The sequence below is a fragment of the Ailuropoda melanoleuca genome, chromosome 7, assembly GCF_002007445.2.
Source record: "Ailuropoda melanoleuca isolate Jingjing chromosome 7, ASM200744v2, whole genome shotgun sequence".
In the NCBI taxonomy this organism is placed as follows: Eukaryota; Metazoa; Chordata; class Mammalia; order Carnivora; family Ursidae; genus Ailuropoda; species Ailuropoda melanoleuca.
Window position 1 is genome coordinate 42,468,077 of NC_048224.1, and position 17,912 is coordinate 42,485,988.

Sequence of the window (17,912 nt, forward strand, 5' to 3'; positions counted from 1 at the left end):
TATTATATATATATATATATATATATATATATATATGTAAAATATATATACACATACACACATATATGTAAAATATATAAAAACATATATGTAAATATATATATATATATATAATGATGGATTAGCCTTTTTGGACTGGGGCCACACCATAGAGGGCTTTCTAATCTATTTTGAGTTCTAATTGATTACAGCATTTGGAAAAATGTACAGCAAATTGCTCTGTTAATCAAGGTAAATCAAGCTGATGTCATAGATGCTAAATATATGTCTTTGCAGTAATACTATTTACACGGCTGGAACTAAGGCTGCTGTCAGGATTTCCACTTGACAGTCCTGCCTTCCCAGAAGGAGCTCATGGCTTATCTCTGAAAGCACTCAGTGGTCCATTTCCGAGGCTGGGTTCCCAGGTCCTTCTTTCCACATCTAAGGAAGGGTTCTTAGGAGAGGGTGAGACTGCCTTCTTATGTACAGACTCAAAGACAGTGGGAAGGAGGCCACACCACAAACGCCAGGACAACAGGATAGGAGATATAAAAGGCAGATGATTTCATGAAGCCAGAAGGACTCTGGCATGCCACATCCCTTGATTGATGAGGGAATTGTTCTCAGCAGAGAACTTTGCTGAGATACATAAGATCCTAGTATGGAAGAATGTTTATGGACCATCTGGTCCTCTTGACAAAAAAAGGAGTTTATCAGAGATCATACAGCAAGTTAGTTTCAGAGCAAAGATTAAATATCGATGCCCTGACTCCTCATGTAGTGCTCTCCTTTTCATGAAAGAAAACATTACTGTTCTTTTTTCTTTTCTTTTTTCCTTCTTTCTCATTATCTTCCCTAAATATTCATCACTATCCCTGATGCTCACTGTGTGTCAGGCTGTGCCATAAGCACTCAATATTATTACAACCATGTGAGGTTAGTATTACTTTTATTCTCATTTTAAAAATGAAGAAATGGAGACTAAAAGAAGTGAGAAAACTTAATAGAGGAAACCCTGCTAATGAGTAGCCGTGACAGGGATTCACATTTGAAAATATCTAACTCACATGCTTGTTCACTTAATCATCGTGCTAAACATCACCAAGTTTCCATCATGTTTGTATACCTTTTCCAACACAGTCTTTTGATATGGTGCTATTTGCTTTTTACACAGTATTTCGAAACTTCACAATGATGCTGAGAGGCAGAGATGTCCACTGTCCTGCAAGATGAGGTGAAGCAATTTGTTGAAAGCCACACAGCTAGGAGGTTTCAGAACAAGCCACAGACCTCATCAGTATGTCTGGGAATCTAAGAATGGAGATGAGAGACAGGAGAACTAAAACTCAGTCAGGTCCTTGAATCCTGTACCCTGATTTTGACCAACTTCCTTTCCCTGTCTAGGTCCCAGTTAGCACATTTGTACCATGAAGATACTGACACTCCTAGCATGCTCTGCTATTCTAAGATCAACAGCAACAGCAACAACAAGAAAGCAGAGGGAGAAAGAATCCAAGAATACACATGCAGGTGTTCTAAGACTACAAAAGATGACTGAAAGAAAGTATGTGGGGGTGAAAAAAGGGGATCAGAAATTTTATCCTCAGGTCAGTTTTAGAAGATCATCCATGGCCTGGGTGGTACCCCATCAGGACTAGATCAAAAGCAGAACTGTGTTGCAATCAGCTGTTTGTGTACAGATGCTGGCCTCCAAATTCCCACATGGGAACATCTGCTGGGGACAACCACTTGACAAATAAGCAGGCAATTAGGTAGCACATCCATCTGTGCCAAGAACATGGGACCACCAGCAGCGGGAGGCTGCAGCAGCGGGGAGAGGGCCATGCTGGGAAAGATGCTCTTATGTCCATATGAGAGTCAGACTACTAGAGGCAGAAGAGAGATAGGATCAGGGTTAGAATTCAGCAGAGAAGATCATTTGCTTCTTGTTTTGCAGCATGGCTTCATGATTCTCAGTCCTGGATCTACATTATGATCACCTACAGATTTTTAAATACCTGATGCCCACGCTATGCCCCAAAATGATTCAATCAGATTCTCTTGCAACAGGGCATAAGCAACACTGCTTCCTAAGGTTATCCCAATGTACAGCTAAGACTGAAAAAACGATGGTCTGGTAGTCTCCAAGCCTAATCACTAAGATTGGTGATACAAAGACAGTGGTCTATGTAAAGCGATCAGCTTTATTCCACTATGCTTCTCTTTGGAATTTGTGTTTTGAGTTTATAAAATCCTCATTTCAGGGGTCTAGGACTCAAGCCAAATCCATCTACTCTGTGAAACAAATTACAAACTACTTTTACCTCTGCTACTACATGATCTTAAATAAGTTGGTTCTCTCTCCGAGGTTCCATTACCTTATCTGTTTTGGAGTTGGTAAGTAAAACGTGATTATGGATATTCAAGTGTTTTAAACAAGCCTGGAACATAATAGGTACTCAATAAATGTTGGTTGAACTACAACCTAAGGTGTGTGTGTGCACACGTGCATGGACACATACACACAGAAAAATTTGTGCAAGTTGGTTTGGGCATTATTCTTAACACTATTTATTCTTTCCATCAGACATCACAGCCAATTAATCACCAATTTTGCAGATAGTATGCCCCCCAAAATTTTTAAGCCTGTTTCCTTCTCCCCACTCTCACTGCTAGAGTTCATGCTCTCATCATCTCTCACCTGAACCGCTGCAACAGATGAGATCTAAAAGCTCTATATCCCCAACCTTGTAGAGTTGGATGTGTTCCTTACACCACAGATAGAGGAATTCACAACAAATATCACTCTTGCTCAAAACCTTTCAGAGATTCCCTATTGGTCACAGGACAAAGACCTAGCTCTTCAATAAAGCATGTTAAGATTCTCCATGAGCTATTCCTGTTGATCTTCCCATACCCACATGTTTATAGTGCTCTCCTCTCCACCTCTCCTCCTATCTCCCACCATAACCAAGTTCATATCCCAATGCTATCAATCTACTTCTATTTTCCTCTGGATGCACTTTGATGTTTTACAGATCCTTTTCTTATGCTGTTTGCTCATCTCAGAATAACTTTTTGACCTTCATCCTTCACCTAGCTAACATCCACCTATTTCCTTACCTCAATTCAGGCACTACCTTCTTCAGGAAGCCTTCCCTGAATCCCCTTGCCTTGGTTTACGTCAGGTGCTGTACCTTGCATTTTCTTCTATCATAACACTTGACATTTTGCTGGAATTTTTCAACACATTTCTGTATCTCAGCCAGTAGACTGTTAGTTCTTCTATGATAAAGGCCTTCTCTGGTCCTCTTCTATATATAGTCAGGATATAGAAGATACAGATGCTACTTTGACCCACAGTAGATGCACAGTAATTTATACAACTTCAGCCCAATGAACCCGAGACACTGTAGTGAGTTTCGTCCCCAAGGAAAAGGTTCTGTAGTCTTTCATGGCTACCCATGGGGAAAGGCCATAACTGGCAGATCTGTGTTCAAATTCTGCTGGTCAGTCAGTTCCTAACTAAGGCCAACGTCCTGAAGGCAGTCCTCTGGGAATCTTTTGCAGACAGGAATGGAGCCATGCAGGAATAGATCTCAGCCTTATTTCTTTCCTCTGAACCAAACTGGCTCTGAGTAATGCCTTTGCGATCCTGACCACATCCTCTTCTTCCACTGCCAAAAAAAAGGGGCTAGAGATAAACCATAGCTCAAGCTCCAAGACTTCAGGGAAGGTGACTCGCTTGCTGGGTCAGGGCCATATTTTAGGAAGGCTCCTTCAACTCCCTTGGGTCTTAGATTAGACTGTGTCCTTCCAGTCTTATAAAAAATGGGCTGTCAACAACAAGTCAGAAAATATTAATGAGGTGGGCAAGAGATGCCCCCTGAAGAGTGAGGATTGCAGAAATTGCTGAGAAAACACTCAGGAGGATGATATTTCTAAAGATTCTGCCCTCCACTTCTAGTGACTTTCATACAAAGTTACTGCTGATTCCCCCAACTGCATTGGAAATACTTAGATTCTATATTTGATTTCAAAAAATTAAGCATGATTTGAATTGGAAGGGATATTAGAGATAATCTGGGCCAATCCCAGAGCTTTTGTTTTTCCAAAGGAAAGTGGGGGATTTTGTTTTCCTGGCTGCCCAACATTTAATGTCCTCTTGTTAATCAGACTCGCATTTTCCTTTGCTGGGTCTGTGGTAGACAGAATTCGAAGATGACCCCTAAGATTCCTGCTCCAGCATACATTCCCTGTGTAAAGAACCAGTGGAATATAATGATATATCACTCTCATAATTAGATTGGCATCAGTCAACTTTGAGTTAATCAAAAGGGAGATTATCCTGGGTATGCCTGATCTAATCAGATAAGCCATTTAAGAGAAGATGAAAGTGTCAGAGAGACACTCCTGCTGACCTTAAGGATAAAGACAACTGCCATAATGTGAGAGAAAAGGACCATGTGGCAAGAGCCTGAAAATGGCTTCGAAGAGCTGAGAGAGATCCCTGGCCAAGATCCAGCAGGACAAGAGGGACTTTGGTCACACGACCAGAGGGAACTGAGTTCTGCCAACAACCGCATGAGCTTGGAAGAGGACTCTGGGCCCCAGGTGAGACCACAGCCCTGGCTGACACCTTGATTTCAGCCTGCTGAGGCCCTGAGTAGAGACTGTAGTTATGCCGTGCCTAGATTCCGGATGTACACAAATTATGAGATAATAAAATTGTGTGGTTTTAGTTTTTAGATTTGTGATGATTGGTTATATAGCAATAGATGCTAATACAGGATCCATTTCTTTACTGATTATATGAACAGTACTATCTCACCTGCACCTTCAGGAATAGCATGTGTCCCAAGCTTAAGCTAAGCACTGTGTTCCATCTTCCTGTCCACAGTGATTGGCTCAAGATAGGCATGTGAGCCAAATTGCACCTATGAGAAATCAGGCCTAGGGCTTTTGTTGGATTTGTTTAGGATACAAAAGTGCTCTCTTTTCACTGAAATTGAAGCTGAGGGCATTTAGCTCTGGAGCTGATGTCAACCATATTGCCACCATGTGGAGTTTGGGAACGAAGCCAACATTGAGAAGAACAGATTTCAGCAATGGAGAAAAACAGATTTTTTTAATGTATTCTGAGTCCTGGATCAAGCTGAGCCTAAAGGAGAGATTACGTGTGGGAGTGTCAATGACCTGAACCTGCAACTTCCACATTTAGCCTAAGATAATTTGAGACCAGGTTTTTGTCCCATGCAATACAAAATGCTCTATCTGAAATGTGGGACAACTTGGGGCCAGAGAAGGAATATGTTGACCCAATCACACAGTTAACAAGTTACAAATATGACATAAAAGGAACCAGATCTCTTGGTGCCCAGTCAAAAGGACTCACCATTGCCTTATTGCTATGCTGAGTACCTTCCTGGGAACCACAAATTATTGATTTCCCAGGAAACAAATACAACAAAATGGCAACAACAACAACTATAGCTCAATAAGTGTTTGGTATGGGCCAAGCTCTTTGTTATGAAGTATATACGGTATTTAATTTTACATTTCCATAAACTTTATGAATTTTGTATCTCAATTATCTCTATTTTAAAGATGACAAAAGTGAAGCTCAGAAATGTTTACCAACATGAGCAAGGAAGGTCACATAGCTAATAAGTGGAGGAGCCAGAATTTAATCCTTATCTGTCTGGCTCCAAAGTCTATTCTCTTAACTATTGTGTTCATTGTTGCTAGGATTAAAGAGAAACAAAACAAACCTAGGGGATGTTTCTTTATTACTTCAAATTTATTGCAAGAATATGTCATAAAGGAGTCTTTTTTGATTAATGCAGGTCTACAAAGACTGGGTTTGTATTCCTCAGCCAATCAGCACTTCCATACTTAAAGAAATCTTTAATTCCTAACACTGGATAATATTAAGTTGCGCATCTCTTATCCCTTCTTTATTTTAAAGATTATACAGGAAGTATTTTTAGAAAAAGAAAACGCAACTTGCTAGGTGGGGAAAAAATGTTGAATTAGCAGTGGGACACTTGTATTCAAATCCCTATTCTGCCCAGAATTCTCTGTGTGATCTTGGGCAAATCAACCTCTCTCCACTGGCCTGTTTTCTGATCTATAAAATCAGGAAATTTGTTAAAATGGATGAAAAAGCTTTTGTGTGTAGAAAATGTACTCCACTACAAAGATATTTTGGTGGGACTCTAAGTATTTCAGAAACTTTTTTGGCTAAAACAACATTTACTTCAGTTTGGATCTGTTGGTGGGTTGCCGGAATATCTCTGAGATGTTCAGGCACTGAAAAGTCACTGTGCCCGAATTATAAAATACTTGTTAAGTACTTACCTGTTAAGATGCTTACAACATTAAATATGGCATCTTGATTGTTTATTAAATACACTTCATCAATGAGGAAATAGAGCTACAAAACAGTAATTAACTTCACTAAGGAGCAGGGCCACAGGTCCACTGACACCAAAGCTTATCTATCCACTCCAAGCCAAACTGCTCCCCACCTGACTCCCGCCCCATACCGGCTTCTTGAATTTTAAGTTTTATATCTTCTTGTAAGTCATCTGAAGCATGTTACGGATCAAAACATGGCACAAGTCAAAATGAAGCAAATTTTTTGGTTTCCTGAGACAATAAGGCACACAACACTGCCTAATGGGATAATGGAAGAGTTTTATTTTTTATTTATTTTTTAAAAAGATTTTATTTATTTATTCGACAGAGATAGAGACAGCCACCAAGAGAGGGAACACAAGCAGGGGGAGTGGGAGAGGAAGAAGCAGGCTCACAGAGGAAGAGCCTGATGTGGGGCTCGATCCCATAACGCCGGGATCACACCCTGAGCCAAAGGCAGACGCTTAACCGCTGTGCCACACAGGTGCCCCAATGGAAGAGTTTTAAAACAATAAACAATCTTAAAATAATCTTTCTTGGCTTCCATTTTTCCTGTGTATGATAAAGGCACCTTTTTTTTTTAAAAAAAATGAACTTTATTTTCAAAAACAATTTGAGATTTACAAAAAGATACAAATATAGTACAGAGAGTTCCTGTATACCCATAACCAGTTTCCCTTAGTATTAACAACTTACACTTAGTGTGGTATTTTGCTGCAAATAATGAACGTATACGGATACATTATTATAAATAAAGTCCATACTTTATTCACATTGCCTTAGTTTTTACCTACTGTCTTTTTCTATTATAGGACCTCATCCAGGATACCACATACATTTAATCATCATGTCTCCTTAGGTTCTTTCTGGCTGTGACCATTTCTCAGACTTTCCTAGTTTTGGATAACTTTGACAATTTTGATGAGTACCGGTCAAATATTTTGTAGAATGTCCCTAAATTGGGATTTGTCTAATGTTTTTCTCATGACTAGACTGAAGTTATGGGTTTTGAGGAGGTAAAGTGCCATTCTTGTCACGTCACATTAAAGGTAAATATGATCAACATTCCTTATTGCTGTTGTTGTTGACCTTGATTACCTGGCTCAGGTACAACTGTACCTTCTAAAGCCTATAGTTTCTACCTTCTTGGAGTTCTTCCCTTCTCTACCTGAACTCTATTTGAACACTGCTTCTCTATCAAACTATCCCAGATGGCTGGGAGATATGATCTTGGGCAACAGGATTCTATGGCAGTCTGGCGATGAGGGGTAATTTCTGGGGCATGTGATGAGGAGGATTTTTTACTTTCCTGATGGTTTTCTCCATTGTCTCCTTTGCTGTAATACAATTAACCCAAGAGGCCACACTTTGAACCTGTTGAATAGCCAACAGTTTTGAGATGGATTATATTAGTAATAAGTTGTACTGGTTTTTTGTGTTTTTTTTGGGGGGGGTTGTTGTTGTTGTTGTTGTTTTTGCCACAGGATAAGGAATGAGGGACTGTGGATGATGTTTGTGCTTCCCATTCACACTACCAGGGACAGCAGAGAGGATTTCTGCCCCTTGTTATAATATCTTATATTCACACAGGACTTTATCTTTTAAGTAGCTTTTACATATTCAATCTGCACCCCCAAATTTGTTCAATAAATACTTTTTGAGCGACTGAATAAATGAGTGACTGGATGTACATTCCCAGCTCAATGTAGCACTGCAAGTGGAAATGGTGGAGTTTAGATTTACATAGAACTGGGTTTTGACTCTTACTGAGCTTACAGAGTTTATGGACTCTGGGATCTTAGAGAGATGATTTTCACAGGCTCTCATATTTATAGGATGGTCAAACACATCTCAAAATGAGGGACAGAGTTCAAGGCAACAACTCATGCAGAATAACTGACATTGAGATGATACCCAATACTTTTGTTACCATGTAGGACTGGAACACTGATCCACAGTGTTTGAATGGATATAGTAAACAATGACTGCAGTGCCCTTTAAAATAATATCACATGAACAAATCTCAAAGGGAGGGGTTATTATTATCATCACCACTTGACAAAGGAGGGAACTGAGGCTCAGAGAGGTCAGGTAAGTTGCATGAGGGAGGAGACAGGATTTGAACTCAGTTCTCTCTGACTTCTGAACCTGTGCAGAAAGCACTAGATTATAATTATGTACTCTTTCTTCTTTTGGAGGGAATTTCCTTGCTGAAGTAACCGTAGTGCTCTGTTTGGGGGCTGCTTTGGGTATGAAGCAGAGCCATCATTTTTAACAATTCAATCTACTCTGGTCTAAAATACATGAGTTCCTTTCTAGAAAAAACAGAGAGGAACTAAAAATTCCCTTAAAATGGAGATCACTTTCTTCCTCTGAAGAAAAGTTTAATTTACAGTCACACTGTAAAAATCACTTTACGGTTTGTTTAACTTTTTTTCCCTTCTTCTTTGTTTCTTTCTTTAAGAGAAAAAGAGTCATAATTGCTAAGATTTATTCAGGAAACTTTTCTCTAGAGGATTTCAAACAATTTTGCAGTGTTTCTTAACCTCCTTAGCCACCCCCTTGGGGTCTCTCCAAATTGCTGTCTCATTAAAGAAGGAGTGCCCTACCCAGGCTTTTGGGGAGAACACATTCAACTATTTCTCAGATGTATCATATACATAGAGATGGGCGGGAGGGGGGGGATCTTCAGGCATTAGATCATCTAGTTTATTCCAACACTGGGAGGTTGTTCCCAGTTGGATATCTCAAGTATTGTGAATGGCTGCTAACCTGAAGAACTTCACATCTGTTACTTGAGGCTAGCTCTTGAGCAGCAAGACCCACTGATGGAACAGGTATTGCTTTGTGTTTTGTGTTTTGGGATTTGGGGGTTTTTTTGTTGTTGTTTTTTGTTTTTGTTTTTTTTTTAGATTATTCAGGCAAGCCTTCTAGGTAGGGATAAGAAAAGCACAGAGATTATCTGTACACACTATTCAGACTGAATTATGCTGACTTTATGATCTGGTACTTGAGTGGGTGCCAACACCTTGTGCTCACTCTCTGTTCCTAGCCAGTTGGGGAGAGGAGAGTTGAAGAAGAAAGAAAAAGTAGCAGGAGAAATGTGGAAAGATGGAAGAGCGTCCCCCTCTGTCCTTTCTGCCTTTGTAACCAGCACCATCCCCATCCATCTCCTAGCACAGCTCTCATTTCTTCCCCTGCACTTCCAGTGTAGCTGAGGATTTAATCTCCTCAGACAGTGGTAGAATTGGTTGCACTTTCTCTTTTATCGCATTTGCAGTGGGTGTACAACATGTCTTCATTAACTCTCCATGACATTCAGAATAGCTTGGGATAAAAAAGACACTCAATCAAAAAGGAAAAACAGTCCCCCACCCTCCCATCTCCAACCCCAAGTATCCCCTAGGGCATGTATTAATTACTGAAGATGAATGCTGGACCTTCATTCTCAGCAGGGGCTTTTAAATCGTATTGCTCTGTCAGGTTAGAAGATGGGGCCTCATCTTGCAAAATGGTAAAGGAATCTCAACTTCTTGTGGAAGTAGCAGCTAATATTGGCTTCCATTACTGAATGTCTACAAGGTGCCTAGTATTATTAAAGTCTTTTCATGAATTAGCTCACATAATCCTCACACCTGCAAGACACGTATCATCTCCATCTGCTGGATGGGGAAACTGATTCCAAACACCATGCTATTTCTAGTACAATAGGTGGCTCCCCAGGGTTCAAAACAGAGGGAGGTCTGTAGTTCTTCAAAGTGATCTGTCTTCATTGTTGAAGTCTGATAGGTTCTCAAATGCCAGCTGGTTCCAGACAAGATGAAACTGTTTTTGTTTTGTTTTGTTTTGTTTTTATCAAGCAGGGCTGTTCCGGCTGTCCACTAAGGAGGCAATGTTCAGATGGCACTGACCTGCCTTTCCTTAACTGTTGTGTTGCCAAAGTACCTTCTGGATACTCCTTTTCTTTTCTCTTCCTTGTCTCACCTTTCCTGAGCAATCATCAATGTTTCATAACTGAGACAAAGAGATACTGAGTCCAGGAGGGCAACATTTTTTTTAAGATTTACTTATTTATTTGAGAGAGAGAGAAAGAGAGAGTACAGAAGCAGGGGGAAGAGCAGAGGGAGAGGTAGAAAAATCCTCAAACAGACTCCCCACTAAGCATGGTGCCTGACCTGGGGCTCAATCCCAGGACCCTGAGATCATGACCTGAACTGAAATTAAGAGCCAGATGCTCAACCAACTGAGCCACCCAGGTGGCCCCAGAAGGGAAACACTTATGTTTTCTTGCGAACACTAGTCTCAATGTTTGCTTTCAGAATAATACTTTCCGAAAAATCCTAAATATTCTCCCCCTCCCTACCTCCACGCATTATTTCAAGAAACACGTACTTATTACAGATTATGAGATAACCTGTAGAAAAAAAAAGAAGCAAATAAAGCAGAAAGAAAACAAAACACAAAGAAACATTTACTTTTGGTCACCAGCCTGTCTTTTCTCCTACTGAAATTTTTAAGTGTTCCCCACCCCCCAACCCTGGAAATATCTGTCACCTCCTTTGGAACTATGGTTTTCTAGAGAACACCTTAGAAATCTCTATGCTAAGGACTATCCAAAGAGTTATCACTATAAATTCCAAATAAAAGGAGGATTTCACTGATTGTCCATAAGGATGTACACTCTCTCTCTTCTGAAATCCTACATCATTTTACCTTTATTGCTCTTATGGCTTATAGCTTAAAGACGATAAACTACTGGCAAGAGACAGATGTGTAAAGATGAGATGGATGTGAGCAATGTGCCCTACCTTGTTCTTTTTTCTCCTGTAACTTGTTTTCCCTGATTACAAATGAATATGTGCTCATTACATAAAATTCAAACTTCAACCAATGCAGAATCCATATGTTCTACCTCGGGTTGCACTAGTGTCTAAGCCTCATCCCTCACCTCAGTGTAAACTCTCTTATAAAGGGCACATAGCCTGATGACTGGGAACATTGTAGGTGCTCAGGAAATATAAGTTGAATAGGTGAATGAGTTCTGTTTTTAGTGATTTTTATTCACTCTGCAGGGAATTCCTTGTGGACAGAGAGCCCGGTCTTATTCACCTGTGCTCCTCCATACCTAACAGGGTACCTATGTACACACACACTTGGTAAACCTCTGCTTGCTGCAATCGCTTGCCCTCTAGGAGTGTTTCCTGTGCAGACCTTGAAGGAAGGTCTCTGCAGCTAAAGCCAGGTATGCTTGTGTTTGTATTCCCATTCTGTCATATACTTGCTATTGAGTTTATTAAGAAGCTTGGTATCTGTGTCTATTAAATGGGGCCAATACTACCTGTTTTATAGAGGGGCTGTTAGGCTCACATGAGGAGATGTATGTAAATGTGCTTTATAAATGCTGGAGAGTTTACTCAAGTTAGTCATTTTTTTTTTAAAGATTTTTTATTTATTTATTTGACAGAGATAGAGACAGCCAGCGAGAGAGGGAACACAGCAGGGGGAGTGGGAGGAAGAAGCAGGCTCATAGCGGAGGAGCCTGATGTGGGACTCGATCCCGTAACGCCGGGATCACGCCCTGAGCCGAAGGCAGACGCCTAACCGCTGTGCCACCCAGGCGCCCCTCAAGTTAGTCATTTTATGATTATAAAGTGGTCTGCTCTTGAAATGAGCCAAGTTTATTCAAATAAACAAGTATTAACTGAGTGTTCTATGCCAAAGAGAGAAATAGATAAAGAGATCATGGTAAATTGGTGTGGTAAGTGGTGAGGGTCACAACTGGGGTGAGCAGAGGATGCTTTGGGGGCACAGAAAAGGGATGCTTCCTGAGGACATAAGGCTGCAGGTGAAAGAGGTGAGGCTGCAGCTGTGTTTGGAAGGAGGACCACTCCTGGCAGGGGGAAGAGCTTGTGCAAAAAACACACAGTGGATATTACATACATGTGTAGGAAACTACCACTGTTCTAACAAGGATGCCAGACAAAAGGTCCTGTGATTAACTATTGCTAACTTCCAGCTCTGGAAAAGGGGAAGTCAAGGGTACTTTGTCAAGCATGCTGCCTACTGTCTAGCATGTGCTAGAGCACAGATCCCTCCCCATATGTCCTGAAGGTTGCTAGAGCTCAGAAAAAAGAAGCTACCTGACCAGAATCACACAGACAATAGGGGTCAGAGCCAGGATTACAACTCTGGTCTAGACCAAATGGCCCCAACCATCACACTTCCAGCCTAATGCATCTGTCCTCATCTACCCTAGATTGATGAGAAGAAGGAATGGGAATACCTTTACTATAATAAACCCCTCTTTTGTGGGGGGCTAGTGAAGGATGCTCAGGGTCTGAGCTGGGTCTTTTGTCTGAATGCCCAAGGTAAGTCAATCTTGGCTGCTATGGAAGTAGGGACCCATGAAACCTGGCTGGCTGGTTGTAATTAATCACTGCAAGGCAGCAGAGGAGGAGCCCAAGCTGTTAGAACACCCAGGAGGCTGTGGTTGCAGGGTTCCAACAATTGACATTTGCAACTCAGTGTCTCCACAGGAGACTGGAGCTTTGGAAACTCCAGAACTCAGCAAAGATTCTGAGGCTTGGGAGCCTTGTCCTTTTGGACACCTTACCCCAAGGAGCTCTCCAAGCCCATGACATTTGGGGGATTGTCAGAGCTTTGGGCTGCCAGAGAAAGGCCCTATCTCAGAAGCCAAAGTCATCAACAGAGGGGAATTGAATGAGCAGGTTTTTCAGAGGCTGGAAGAGAAACTATTTCGAAAATCTGTTTTGACTTTTGCAGACACTGCCTTTCCCTGTGGCCCCATAATTGAGTGGGGCTGGCGATACTTATTCATCTCTTAGTCTATGGCTGAGTCACCCCCTCCCTCCTTCTCATCAAAATGTTATGAGTATGCAGAGGAAAGGTGTTTATTGAACAGTTTCAGTCCATTTTAGGGTGGCAGTGATGTAGGGGGTTACGGTTGTTCTCCTCAAGGGAATTCCAGAAGAGTCCTGTACCTAGTAACTAAGAAAAACATCAGTCTGTAAGTAACAGATGTAGATGACTTAGGCTTTCTTTTGGTGGTGAGGGGGGGAAGGTAAAATCTATTTGGGCAGCAAATAAGACAACAATGTTCCTTCCACTGGTCAGGATCTTTGTGAAGGTTAAGCAAATACCTATAAAGGTACCCAGCAAATACTTGGGGTACCAAGTACTCTATATCTTCATGTATGTATGTGCCTTCTGGTTTTGCCTTTTTTTTTAAGATTTATTTTTTTTAGAGAGAGAGCATGCAAGTGTGAGTGGGAGGAGGCAGGAGGGGCAGAGAGAGAGGGAGAGAGAATCTCAAGCAGACTGAGTGTGGTGCCTAATGCAACTCTCAATCTCAGGACTCTGAGATCATGACCTGAGCCAAAACCAGGAGTCCGCCGCTCAACCGACTGAGCCACCCAGGCGCCTCTTGAGTTCCTTTGTATTCCTGACTTTCCTCCTTACCCAGCTCCTCTCCTCTGATTCTATTTGCAAGTTCACACTAAGTCCTATGAGAATATCGCTGTTGGTACAGATGATATAATGAATCTAATCAAATTAGTTATGCCTCTGGGCTTTCCAGTTAAAAAGAAACCCCTTGCAGCTGTACAGCACCATACACTTTACCAAGTATCCTCAGGTTCCCTATCTCATTCACTCTGCACTTCAATCTTGTGAAGTAAATAGATAAATGGTATTATCCCCATTTTACTAAAGCTGAGATCCAAGAGCAGCTATAAGTCTGGCTGTTTCTTATTTTGTGCTGCTCTGAATTTTAGTTTGGGATATATCTATCTACCTACTTGCCATCAGTACTGTGATAGCCCACAGAGCCTTCAAACTCAGCATCACCTCTCATCCCTTGCTCTTTCCCCTCTAGTTCTTCCTGGGTCTTCTGGTTCAGCAGAAAGCCTCCGCTATTCATCCAATCATCCATGAGAGAGATCTTTCCTTCCCTCTGCAGACCCACATCCAACCAGTTACCATCTCTTACAGATTCCCTCCCTTTTTTTTTTTTTTAATGATCTTGTACATCTAACTCCATTGCTTCCATGCCAGTCCAAGCCATCATCATCATCAGCCTCCTGACCAACCTCTGTATATTGAGTTTGGTCCTGCCTGGTCCATTCTTTATACAACAGACTGAAATCTCTTTGTAACATCAAAGTCTGATCATATCACTTTCCCCATCCTATAAGTTAAAACTTTCAGTGGATTTAAAGGGGTAAATCCATATATTAGATTATTTGTGATCTGACTACTATCGATTATTTATGATTTGAATAGTGGTAGTAGTTATTCTATTCTAGTCTCATTGTTATTGGACTTCCATGTTATCCCATTTTACACTTCAACCCACACCATGAGACTCTTGTGTTTTAAGCAGATTGAAATTTCTCCTACCTGAATCCATGCCTCACTCATCTGTGTTCCCCACTTCTTATCTGGCTGATCATCTATGTGCTCTCAGGTTTCACACTGCCTCTTCTGAAAAGTCTTCCTTGAGTACCTTCCAAGTTGTCTCCTCTAGGTTTCCATACTATTTTGTACTTCCCTATACTATGGCACTCATTCCATTACAGTGGTTTTGGTGTTTATTTCACTTTGCATTTTCTCTGTATCCTCTGAGTGCAGAGTCTGTGCCTTATTCAACTTTAGCTCCAAAGGCTCTAGTGACAGCCTTGCACACTGCAGATCTCTGATGAATACCTGCGAGGTGAGTAACCTGTCTGAGATTTTCCACTCAGAGCAAAGGAGCTACGATTCAAACCCAAATCTTGTTTCTCCAAGTCAAGTACTGCACAGAGGGAAAACCAACCAAACAAACAAAAAAACAAAGCAAGCAAACAAAAAAACCCAAGTGGCCACATTGTAGGAATGATGAGAATTCATTATTCTCTGTTGACGGACAGGATATAGCACTTAATTTGTAATATACTGACATAGAGGGGACTATTTCAATGCCTTCTATGAAGAAAGCTTTCCTGGCTCTCAGCTTGTCTCCACCACCTCTCCACTGTCTTCTCTCACTGTTCTCTTGCGGACCCATTCTGCCTGCACTCTCCATTGTCTTTGACTCTCTTGGGAGAGGAGAAAGAAGTTCCCAAGAAGCGCTGTGATTCCTGCTTTTTGTTTTCACTTAAGTGCGGGTCCCACTAACCAGCTCACTCTCACCTAGCCCTCATCATGCCCCCTACCTCACCAAGGGAAATGCAAGTAAATTAGGGGTTTGATGTCTGCAAAATCAAATAAATTTGGTGTCTGTAAAACCAAAGACTTGGAGCAGTACTTTTCTCCTTCATCATATGCTTCCACCAATGTTTAATTAGCTAGAAATTGTAATGTAACTAAAACAGCCTTTCATTATCCTGGAGAGGACTATAGAGTCCCAAAAGGAACATCACTGCCAACAAACCTGGTATTAAATTTGAAGACTGTTGTGAAGAAGTTGCCCATTTCCTTAAGAAGAAAACTGAGAACGGGGGAGAAAGAATAAGTCTAAGGCCACTTAGTAAGAGAGCCACAGAACTAGAATTCAGGTCTGTGGGTTCCTTATTCATGCTCGTTTCAGCTTTTCTAACAACACTGAGGATACCCAAGGCTGAAAAGCCAGAAAAATGAATTCCACTTACTCTGGATCCAGAGGTAGTTAGCATCCCAGTACGCTTTTGAGGGGTTTGGAAATTTGACTACGTTTTGAGGGATGGGATGTTCCATTAATCATGGAAACCAATAATATGCCTTCATTTGACCAATTTTTTCAGAGCCAACCCTGAATGTCCACTATTTTCCATTACATTCATAATCTCCCCCTCTCAGAGAAGAGAAAAATAAAGCAAGCAAGGGGGAGAAAAGGCAGCAGGGTGACTCCATGCATGTGTTTCACTGTGGCACAGGGGATGGGCTGGTTTAAATTTGTCAGTTGCTGGCTCGGGTTCCCTGTGCCCTGTCTCTGAAGAGTGTTCCTGTTGAATTTTAAATGGGAGTAAAATTAGGTCTCCACATAGGACCTCTCATACTTTTATTTCCTTGGGTGTTCCTGTATGGCACACGAAGATGGAAAGCAATACTGTGCATCTGACACTACTGAGAGCCCATTATGCTCTGAAGAAGAAATTACTCACTGCCTCTGTGTTATTAGTTGAAACACACCTAAAACCTGGCCATGCAGATGTCAATGCTGGGCATTTGGAGGGTTTAAAACATATCAGGAAAGAAAACTTAGGCTATAAGGAGTCTTACCACTGATTTAGACCAATCTCCTTTTTTTTTTAAAGGGGCGGTGCAGTGACGAGAAAATTAAAAGGCAGAGTAGGGAGGTAACATGGTCCAAGGTCATACAGTGAGTGACCAATAAATAAAGGATGGATATACCTGTTTCCTAGCTAAGTTTTACTAATGATGCTGAATGCTGCTGTGGCTGGTTGCAGAGGGTCTGTGAACAGAACAGGGCTTGGTCCTTTCTCTGTCACTGTTTTCCATGCCAATGTATAATCTATAAGCCCTTTTGTGGTAGACCTCCCAGGGCCCATTCTGCCACTCTTTGAGGGTCTGCCCCTTCACTCTCACCTCACAATGAGGGCAACCTCCGCCATTTCCCTTGGACTTTCTTCACAGAGCTGCACTTTAGTTGGGTCACTGAAAGCCTCTTTCCTTCAAGCAAGAGACTGAGGCAGGGCTTATATTTTAATACTTTTTTGGAACTTTCACCCCAAAGGAGAAGTGAGGGGAAGGGAAGTGAGGTGAGTACAAAGGAAAAACAAATACAAGACGACAATTACTGGGCTATCCACTTCACAAGAACATCCAGCTGATGGCTAGCTCATGGAGGATGTCTCAGGAGAGGCAGTAGAGAATTACTATGTATTACGACAGTTACCCAGGATTGAGCCCAGAGGAAAGGAAAGCAATTTATCTCTTTAGTTTCTGTCTTCTGCTCTATCTCATTGGTCATAACATTCTCCAAAGAAGTTAATTCTCCAACACTTCCAGTTAGCATCTCCAACCCTGCAGAGTCAGTACAACAATCTGTGGTATCAGAAGCCATGCAGCATCCTGGTCCTTGCCCGTGGGGAAGGCCCAGGCAGTCAGGCGCCAGGAGAGGAGGTGACAGAAGAATCCAGGAAATGCTAGCTCAGGTCACGGTCTGAAGCAGATCTACATGCCAATGTCAACTATCATTAGAAGCTTCTGCGTATACCAAACGCAGAATTCTGAAGCCCATAACTTAAAGAGAGGCCTTGAGAAATTTTTCTATTTGAATCCTATGCTTTTCCAAAATACATCAACTGTGCATTGACCTTTCTGCCCTTCAGTTCAGCTATCCCTCTGCTCTCTCATTCTCCACCTCTCCCTTCTTTCTCCTCTACATTCCTATTTCCATAGATAAAAACTCTTAATCTCAGTGATTAAAGATGCACGGATCCATCCCTCACCACCACTGCCAAAACTAAGAAAAACTGAAGGGAAAGATTGAGGGTAGGTTTTAGAGGGCC

The 17,912-nt window shown here is 41.5% G+C and overlaps 1 long non-coding RNA gene across 2 annotated transcripts in view; it reads left to right on the top strand.

The window, feature by feature from the left end:
- The first annotated feature begins 9,105 nt into the window (after positions 1 to 9,105).
- Positions 9,106 to 17,912, top strand: part of LOC117803014 — a 32,946-nt gene continuing 24,139 nt past the window's right edge. For both annotated transcript variants that reach the window (XR_004626553.1, XR_004626554.1), the window contains exons 1-2: positions 9,106 to 9,239; positions 11,475 to 11,644. This is a non-coding gene — a long non-coding RNA (uncharacterized LOC117803014). The remainder of the gene's footprint in view (positions 9,240 to 11,474; positions 11,645 to 17,912) is intronic.